The 8104-nt window shown below is 63.6% G+C and overlaps 1 long non-coding RNA gene across 1 annotated transcript; it reads right to left on the bottom strand.

The window, feature by feature from the left end:
* Positions 1–860: 860 nt before the first annotated feature.
* On the bottom strand, positions 861–6552 carry LOC129391799 (uncharacterized). The gene is made up of 3 exons (XR_008616505.1): positions 6458–6552; positions 4708–4770; positions 861–1867 (listed from the first exon to the last, which is right to left on the bottom strand). It is a non-coding gene; the product is annotated as an uncharacterized lncRNA (long non-coding RNA).
* Between the last annotated feature and the right edge of the window lie 1552 nt (positions 6553–8104).

The raw sequence follows: 8104 nt of genomic DNA, 5'->3' as shown, positions 1-8104 counted from the left end.
GTGGCACGTGGGCTCAGTAGTTGTGGCTCGCGGGCTCTAGAGCGCAGGCTCAGTAGTTGTGACGCACGGCCTTAGCTGCTCCGCGGCATGTGGGATCTTCCTGGACCAGGGCTTGAACCCGTGTCCCCTGCATCGACAGGTGGATTCTTAACTACTGCGTCACCAGGAAGTCCTGACTTGTCTTTTCTTCCTGGAAGTTTCAGGGCTTCTTTTTGTCTTTGGTGTCCTGACAGTTCGTGCAAATGACCTTCGTGTGGGTTCCCTTTCACCCTCTGCCAGGTGCCCCATGGCTCCGCCAGTCTGGAAATTCTTGTTCTTTATTTCCAGGAAATTTTCTTTGATTATTAATTTTAAATTGTTTCCTGGCTTCTGTTTTCTCCGTTCCCTCTTTCGTGGTAAATATCACTGAGATGTGGGACCTCATGGGTGGCACCCAGGGACCCGAACTCCTTTTCTGGGTCTTTCAGCTTTACTTTACAACTCCTTTATTGAGGTTCACGTTTGAATATTTATTTCTAAAGCATTCTGATCTTCTTCCGTGATCACAATACTTTCTCTTCTCTCTTTGAGGAGATCAGTAATAGTTGTGTGGGGTTTTTTAAAGTTTTCTTCTCCTTTTACAGACTCTGCCTGGAGAACTGCAGTAAATAGATTTTTCCCCTATTTCCTTACAGTCACACTTAGTATACCAAAGTTAAAACTTGAACATAGCAAAATAAGCCATAAGCAAAGTCAGCAGACAAATCATCAATTTGAGAAAATATTTTAATGCATATGACACATGGTTAAAATAAAAATTATATTAAGAACTTATAAACTGTCAAGAAAAAGACAAGAAACCCTGTGGAAAGATGGGTGAAGGCTGTGACCGGGCGATCCACCGAGCAAATCCAGGAGCTGTTAGGCTTGGGAACGTCCAGATTCGCTGGCGTCAGGGACGTGAGAATCACAGACACCGGGTCAGCGTCCAGGGAGCAGAGGCTGGGACGGGGTCCTTGTGCGAGAGGCCTGTGGAGAGGGCTCTCGGGAGACGGCCTCAGGGAGCAGGGAGCAGGCCAATCTGCCCACCTCAGCATGGGTCACCGCCCCAAGGGTGACCTCCCAGGAGGCCTCAGAGAACCCTGGGCAGCAGGGGCCGTGCACCTGCCGGAAGGGGGCCTGGGGAGGGCATCTGGCTTCTTCAGAGGTGAGATATGGCCGGGCATGCGTCACGCTGGCAAAAATGAATAAGCAAAAGCACGTATCGCTGGAGGGGCCGGAGTATGGGGGGCTGGCTCTCACTTGTTGTAGAAGAGCTCAGGGCTAGGCCGTCTGGTCACATCACATAATTAGAAGCATCTGCAAATCCCGACTCTGCGGGATGCCTTCAAGGACACCAAGCAGGGGTGGTCCTCATGGATCATGGCCATCAGAGGCCAGAGGCCATCTCATGGCCTCTCTTGGGGTGGTGGGTGCAGAGCGAGTGCCGGGTGTGCAGTTGGCCTGGGGCGCCCGTAACAGAGTGCCACAGACCCGGGGCTTATACAATAGAAGTCAGTTTCCTCCCAGTCCTGGAGGCCGGAAGTCTGAGATCAGGGTTCCTGTGAGGCCTCTCTCCTCCGAGTGCAGAGGGCTGTCTCCCCACGTCCTCCCGGGGTCTGTGTCCTGATCTCCTCTTCTTATAGGGACACCAGTCAGATTGGATCAGAGCGCACCCCATCGGCCTCATTTTACCTTAATCTCCTCTGTAAAGGCCCCATCTCCAAACACAGTCACATTCCGAGGTTCTGGGGGCCAGAGTTTCAACATCTGAATCTGGGGAAACACAGCTCAGCACAGCAGGGGATTAATGTGCAGCCCCTCCAAGGAGGGAAGGCGTCCGGGTGGCCTGGAAGTGTCAAGACACAGGTGAAAAGTGGGACGTTTATACAACCCGTCATTCTTGCAAAGGCCCCAGTAAAAACCCATAGTCACGGAAGCGTGCGCCGCGGATCACACGCGCTCATGTTCTACATGTAAGCATCGAGTTTTGTGCACAAGGAGAAAACACAGAGGAAAGCGAGCTGGAGTGACACCTGGGGACTCGGGACATTGGTAGAGGGAGCGGGCAGTACGGGCCACCCACACGGTCACGCGAAATGATTTGGGCCCACGTGTCTCTGTGAAGAACAAATACATTAAAACGCCTTTTACAGGAAGAGAGAGGGCAGATGCACGGGGTCCGAGGGGTGACCGAGGTGGGGGCCCTGGTCTGTGGGTGGAGTCCTGGTGGGGGCCATGGTCTGTCTGTGGACTCGCGGTGGGGGCCCTGGTCTGTCTGTGGGGTCCCGGTGGGGGCCCTGGTCTCTCCGTTGGGTCCCCGTGGGGGCACTGGTCTGTCCGTGCGGTCCCGGTGGGGATTGGACTGTCTGTGGGGTCCGGGTGTGGGCTGGTCTGTCTTTGGGGTCCTGGTGGGGGACCTGGTCTGTCCATGGGGTGCCGGTGGGTACTGGTCTGTCTGTGAGATCCCAGTGGGGGCCCTGCTGTCTCCCTGGGGTTCCGGTGGGGGCTAGTCTGTCCTTGGGGTCCCAGTAGGGGCTGGTCTGTCAGTGAAGTCCCAGCGGGGGCCCTGGTCTATCCGTTGGGTCCCGGTGGGGGATCGTGTGTCTGTGGGGTCCCGGTGGGGTCCCTGGTCTGTCCGTGGGGTTCCGGTGGGGGCCCTGGTCTGTCCGTGGGGTCCAGGTGGGGTCCCTGGTCTGTCCGTGCGGTCCCGGTGGGGACTGGCCAGTCTTTGGGGTCCCGTTGGGGGCTGGTCTGTGTGTGGGGTCCCAGTGGGGTCCCTGGTCTGTCCGTGGGGTCCCGGTGGGGGCTCGGTCTGTCTGTGGGGTCCCCGTGGGGACCGGACTGTCTGTGGGGTCCCGTTGGGGGCTGGCCTGTGTGTGGGGTCCCGCTGGGAGCCATGGCCTGTCTGTGGGGTCCCGGTTGGTACTGGTCTGTGTGTGGGGTCCCGGTGGGGTCCCTGGTGTGTCCCTGGGTTTCCACGGGGCCTGTCTCCTGGCTTTGGCCCCTGGTGTGTCTGTCCCAAGTGGGGTCACTGTAAGGATGACACACCCACGTGGTGGGTGTCATTTGCTCCATTGCACAGGGAGGCCTGTGAAGGGCTGGGAGCCGGCCAGGGTGCGGGCCTCCCCGGCAGCTTGGGTCTTCAGTGGACGCCAGCACCAGGCCAGCTGCCCCAGGGCGGGAGGTGGTGCTCTGGACGTGGTCTCCGACCCCAGGCAGCGCGGGGGAGCAGCCAGCAGGACCACTCGTGCTGCCTCCTCCCCAGGGAGCAGCCCTGGCCGGGCCCTTTAACGAGAAACCTGCCCCCAGCAGCAGCCCTCTCCGTCTGGCCCGCCGCGCCTGTGCCGGGGTCAGCAGCAGCAGCTCAGGGACGGCCAGGGTGTCTGTCTGTCCACGAAAGGGTTTGGCCCAGGGTAGATCTGTCCCCGGTCTGTGTGGGCGAGCGCAGCGTTTTCTGGAGTCTGAGCCGGTGGGTGGGTGGTCTGGGGAGGGGAGGTGTCCTAGAACGTGGACCTCGTGTCCTGTTTTCTCGCAAAGGAACAGTGTGATTAAGGTGCCTGTCTTGGCTGTGGGTTCCCTCACCGGTGAGAAACGAGGGGTCGGGAGGGCTGACGTCTTCTCTCCGCCCTGAGAGAGGCCTGGTGTGATCCGCACGGGGCGTCCGCCTCACCGCCCGCCGCCCGCTCCCCTTCCAGGGCCACGTGGGCACCCCCAGCCCTCAGGCTGGCTCCCCCTCCCTCCCCACCCATCCCCCTCCACCAAAACCGGGACAGCCCAGCAAAGCATTCCTCACGTCCTGTTAACACCAGTAACACCGGAGGGGCCACTGGGCCCCCCGGGACGGTCACACGTGGTCCCCAGCAGGCAAGGTGACCTCGAGGGAGCAAGGGTCCCCAGCACTGCGCCCCCCACGGGCAGGCAGGCTTCGGGCCACGGGGTCTCACCCTGTCCTGCGGAGGTGCCTACAGGACCCCAGGTCCTCCGTGGGCGGGGTGCCAGCGTCTCCCAGTGTCCTGCTGAGCAGGTGTCCAGACCGTGGCCACACAGAGCCCCTGGAGGAAGCAGCTACACCAGGGGCCTCGGCAAGACCCACGTTTGTGTGGGCAGAGCTGTCCCCCCGGAAAAGGGCTGAGGTGGGGGGGCCGCTGCAGCCCTCGGCCTATGGCAGGGGAGGGGCCAGCCACGCTCTGAGAATTGGGGGCGGGCGGCCGGAGACGCCAGGTGGAGGGCTGGCCCTGGAGGGCTCTGGGCTGAGTGTCTGGGGGGCGGTGAGTGGAGGACTGCGGGGCCGCTGGCGGGGCCGGATGGGCTGGGCTGGCGGGTGTTGGGCGGCTGCGGCCACCCGGCAGAGAAGGGCGAGCTCAGCCGTGGTCTCACTGGGAAGGCGGTGTGGAGGGGCTGCCGCGGCCTGGGGGGCTGGGGCCTGGGGGGACGGTCAGCCTGAAGCCCCAGAAGCAACGTCTGAGCTCCAGGCCTCACTGAGCGGGGGTTTCTCCCTAGAGGCGGCTCTGGTCACGCCCAAAGACAGAGCACGGGGTGGGGGCCTCAGCTCTCGGGATGCAGCTTGACCCGGGGCTCCTGGCAGCACGGGGTGGGGGGGCGCCGGGCAAGCACCCCAACCTGCCCCGAGGTGGAATGGAGACACAGAACTTTGCACGGCTCTGACGTAAGCAGACAGATGCCCACCTTCCATGGCAGGTTGGAGGTGGTTCCGGGCTCTGGTCCCCGGGGGTCCCCATCCGGCAAGGCCTGTGGGAAGACAGGAGAGAGTCCTTCTGGTGGGACGCCTGCAGTCCCGCCTTCCTTCGCCCGGTGGATTGGAGCGCAGGTGCAGATCTGCAAACAAAGGTGCGGTCGGCCAGGCCGGCTTAACCCTTCCCTGGGGTGGGGCAGAGCGGTGGGGGCAGAGGCCAGCGGGGCCAGCGTTGCTTTGCCCTGGGCGCCCGGCCACGCGCCCTCAGCGGGGATAGTGGAGCTGCCCCCGAGCCCCGGCCGAGCAGCCGTCTGCCACCCCCACCCCGGCCCGCCCCGTGGTCCTGCCTGCGAACAATGCGGGAGCGAGCGCGCCCTGCGGTGGCCTCCCTGTGCGGAGCGCCCCTCCCAGCGTAGGGAGGGCGCGGCTGGGCGGGGAGCTTTGTGTAAGGAAACCCGAGCCCAGCCAGGTGCCCAGGGGCCCAGGGGCGGGGGCGGGGCTGGGTCTCGGCTCGGGCTCCGGACGGCGCGCGCAGAAGGGGTGGGAGGGGAGGGGGACTTCCAAGCGGCCGAGGCTCCCCCCAACCCCTGCGAGGCCCCCTCCCTCGAGCGCAGCCCCGCGCCCGTGAACTGCAGGGGGCTTGGAGCAGGGCAAGCAAACATTTGCTCCTCGGGGACCATCCCTTTGGCCCCATCACCGAGTCAGTCTCCGAGAGGGTTCCCAGAAAAGGTCAGACCTTTATGTTGAAGGGGCTTTGCTGGTGGAGTGTCCTGACTCCCCCTCCGCCCCCCTTCCCCAACCCTCTGTGGATCCTGGGGCCCCCTCACAGGCCCTGGGCCCGCCAGCCCTCTCCAGTGTCCAGAGCCGTGGGTCCTGCTGGGACCTCGGCAGGGTCCCAGGCGCGCGGGACACCCTGAGCCGGGCTGTAGGAGCATCCCCCTGGGGGCCTGGGCGCCACGGGGGTTTCTTGGAGACAGGACCCCTCCAGCCCCGCGTGGCCCACCCGGGGGCTGCATGGGTCCCTCCCCACTACCTGCTGTGCTACCAGGGGTGCAGCACAGCCACTGGGCCCAGCTTCAAACCACTGTGACCCGGGGAGGTCCAGACGCTGCTGTCACAGGAGTCAAGGGAAGCCTTTGTGATGAGTGGCCTCAGGCATTAGTGGGAAGGAGGTGGGGTCTCCTGAGGCTCTCGGTGCCCTCGGTGGGCCGTCGGGGGGCGGTGTGTGGAGGCCTCCCTGCCCTCTGCGCACAGCCCACGCCCCCAGGGGGTCAGGGGTCAGGGGTCAGGGGCCCCTCCTCCTGTCCCTTCCCCGTGACTCTGCCTGCTTCCTCCTCTGGGTTCCTGACGCTCCCCATCCACACACGTCACACACCCACAATCCCACATTCCCCGTGCACAGCCTCGTGCACACACGCACACGGAGGGGTGTGCAACTGCGGCTGGCAGCCGGGTGACGGCGCGCTGCAGACGCTCCCGGGCCCATCCTGGGTTCTCGTCTCATTCAGCCCGCAGGACCAGGGGCTGGGCAGCCCCACTGAAGCCTCCCAGAGAGAGAGGTCTCACCAGGATGGGGCTCTTGCGCGCTCTCGGCCCGGCCGGCGGCCGTTCTCACCCCAGGCTCCGCCTGACTCAAGCCACCAGCTCCTTCCAGCCTCCACCTTCTCCAGAAACAGGGCACGACCCCTCCTCCCCCCACCCCAGGTCGACCCCTTCAGGAAACCCCCCCTGACTGTTTCCTACCTTCCATCACATGCTGGACATTCGGCAACCTCGTCCGCTCCTGACGGCACTGAGAAGGACAGAGAGGAGGATTCAGAGGACGAGGGGGGGCGGGGGAGGGAGGTGCTGGCCGCAGGTCTGGAGACGGACAGCTGCCGCCCGTCGCTCGCCGGGGCTCCTGGGCAGTGCAGCGCAGTGCTTTTCCAGGAAGCTGAGTTTAAACTTGTGCCCCTTAAAGGCAGCATCCTTTGTCCTAAGACCGAGTGCCCCCCACTTACTGCTGTGAACATGTTGTTTGCTCTGTAAGATGTGGGCTGGGAGATGGTGGCATTTGTCAATGTCCTTTTCACCAGATTGAATACGTGCTGGTCCCCAAAGTCCAGGACAGCGGGCCTGGGCCTGGGTCTGCGCTTTTGAGGGGAGGAACAGAACAGCAGCCAAAAGCTGGGCTCCAGTGTGACTGGACGGACAGATGGAGGACGTGGTGCCTCCCGACGTCTGGAGGGTCCAGGGGCGGCCCTGCCTGGGGCCTGGCGGTCGGGAAGCCTACTCGCCACCCAGCTGTTCTCACGGGTGTGTCCGGCTTTGGGGCAGCAGCGTCCTGAGTGTGGGCGGCCATGGGGAGGGGGGTCCTGGGGAGGCTGCGTCCTAGAGCTCAGGGCGCCCTGTGTGGTGGCCACCGGCCTGAGGTCAAGAGAGCCCGCGGGCAGCGAGATCTAAGACAGCAGGAGCCACCAATTCGAATTTAGATGCTTTGCTTTTCGAGAGATGTGCTTTGTTTCTATTCACCAACCTGTGTAACAATAAAAGGCCTTTGGCCGAACCCCAAACTCTGGGCTTTCAGGACGTGAACCCCCCCACCCCACCCCCCGCCCCCCGTCACTTAGGGCTGCTTTTTGCTTCCGGCTCTGGCCCTCAGCTGGGATCTGCTTTGGAAAAGACAAAAGGCGAGGAAGGGGTGGGAGGAGGAGTGGGGGCTGCGCGGAAACTAGGCGCCTCAGCGCCTCTGGGTCTGTCCTTTCTTCTCTCTCCGCCCCCTCCACCGCCGTGCACCACCCCCCTTCTTCCTGCATGAAATCCCACACCCTGTGGGTCTGTTTCCGGTCTCTGCTGGGGCCACTGGCCTGTCCTCCCGGACTCGGCGAATGCCCCACACCGCCTGTCCCTCCAGGCCTGTCTCGGCGGGTTCTGCCCCCGCCCCGCAGCCCCCCGCGCTGGCCTCGGGTCGCCCTGGTGCCGCAGGTTCCTCCCGGAAGCGTCTCATGCGGCCCCAGCTCAGCGCCCCGCCCGCCCCGCAGCACCCGCTCCCAGGCCAGGGCATTCCCAAAGCCCTCAGGCCGGCACCCCTCCCACCCTGGCAGACCCCTGCCCGAGGCCCCAGGGCCTGAGCTGGTCTCCTCTGGGGACCCCTGAGGAAAACTGTCACTTTGCAAACAGGATAGGAACGCAGAGGCTCGTGCCAGGTGGACCCCCCTCTGCCCGGCACCTCTGATGGGTCGTGGTCAAAGCCGCGACCCCGAACACCACACATCCGGTTCTCCTTGGCCGTTACACTCCAACACCCGGGGGGGGTGCCCCGGGGACACCCCCGCGTGTACCTGCCTTCATGAGCCTCCCTGAGTTGACACACTTGTGTCACACACGTGCGTGCAGCCCAGGCCTGAGCGC

The sequence above is a fragment of the Physeter macrocephalus genome, chromosome 3 (assembly GCF_002837175.3).
Source record: "Physeter macrocephalus isolate SW-GA chromosome 3, ASM283717v5, whole genome shotgun sequence".
In the NCBI taxonomy this organism is placed as follows: Eukaryota; Metazoa; Chordata; class Mammalia; order Artiodactyla; family Physeteridae; genus Physeter; species Physeter macrocephalus.
This window is presented reverse-complemented; position numbering and strand designations above follow the sequence as displayed.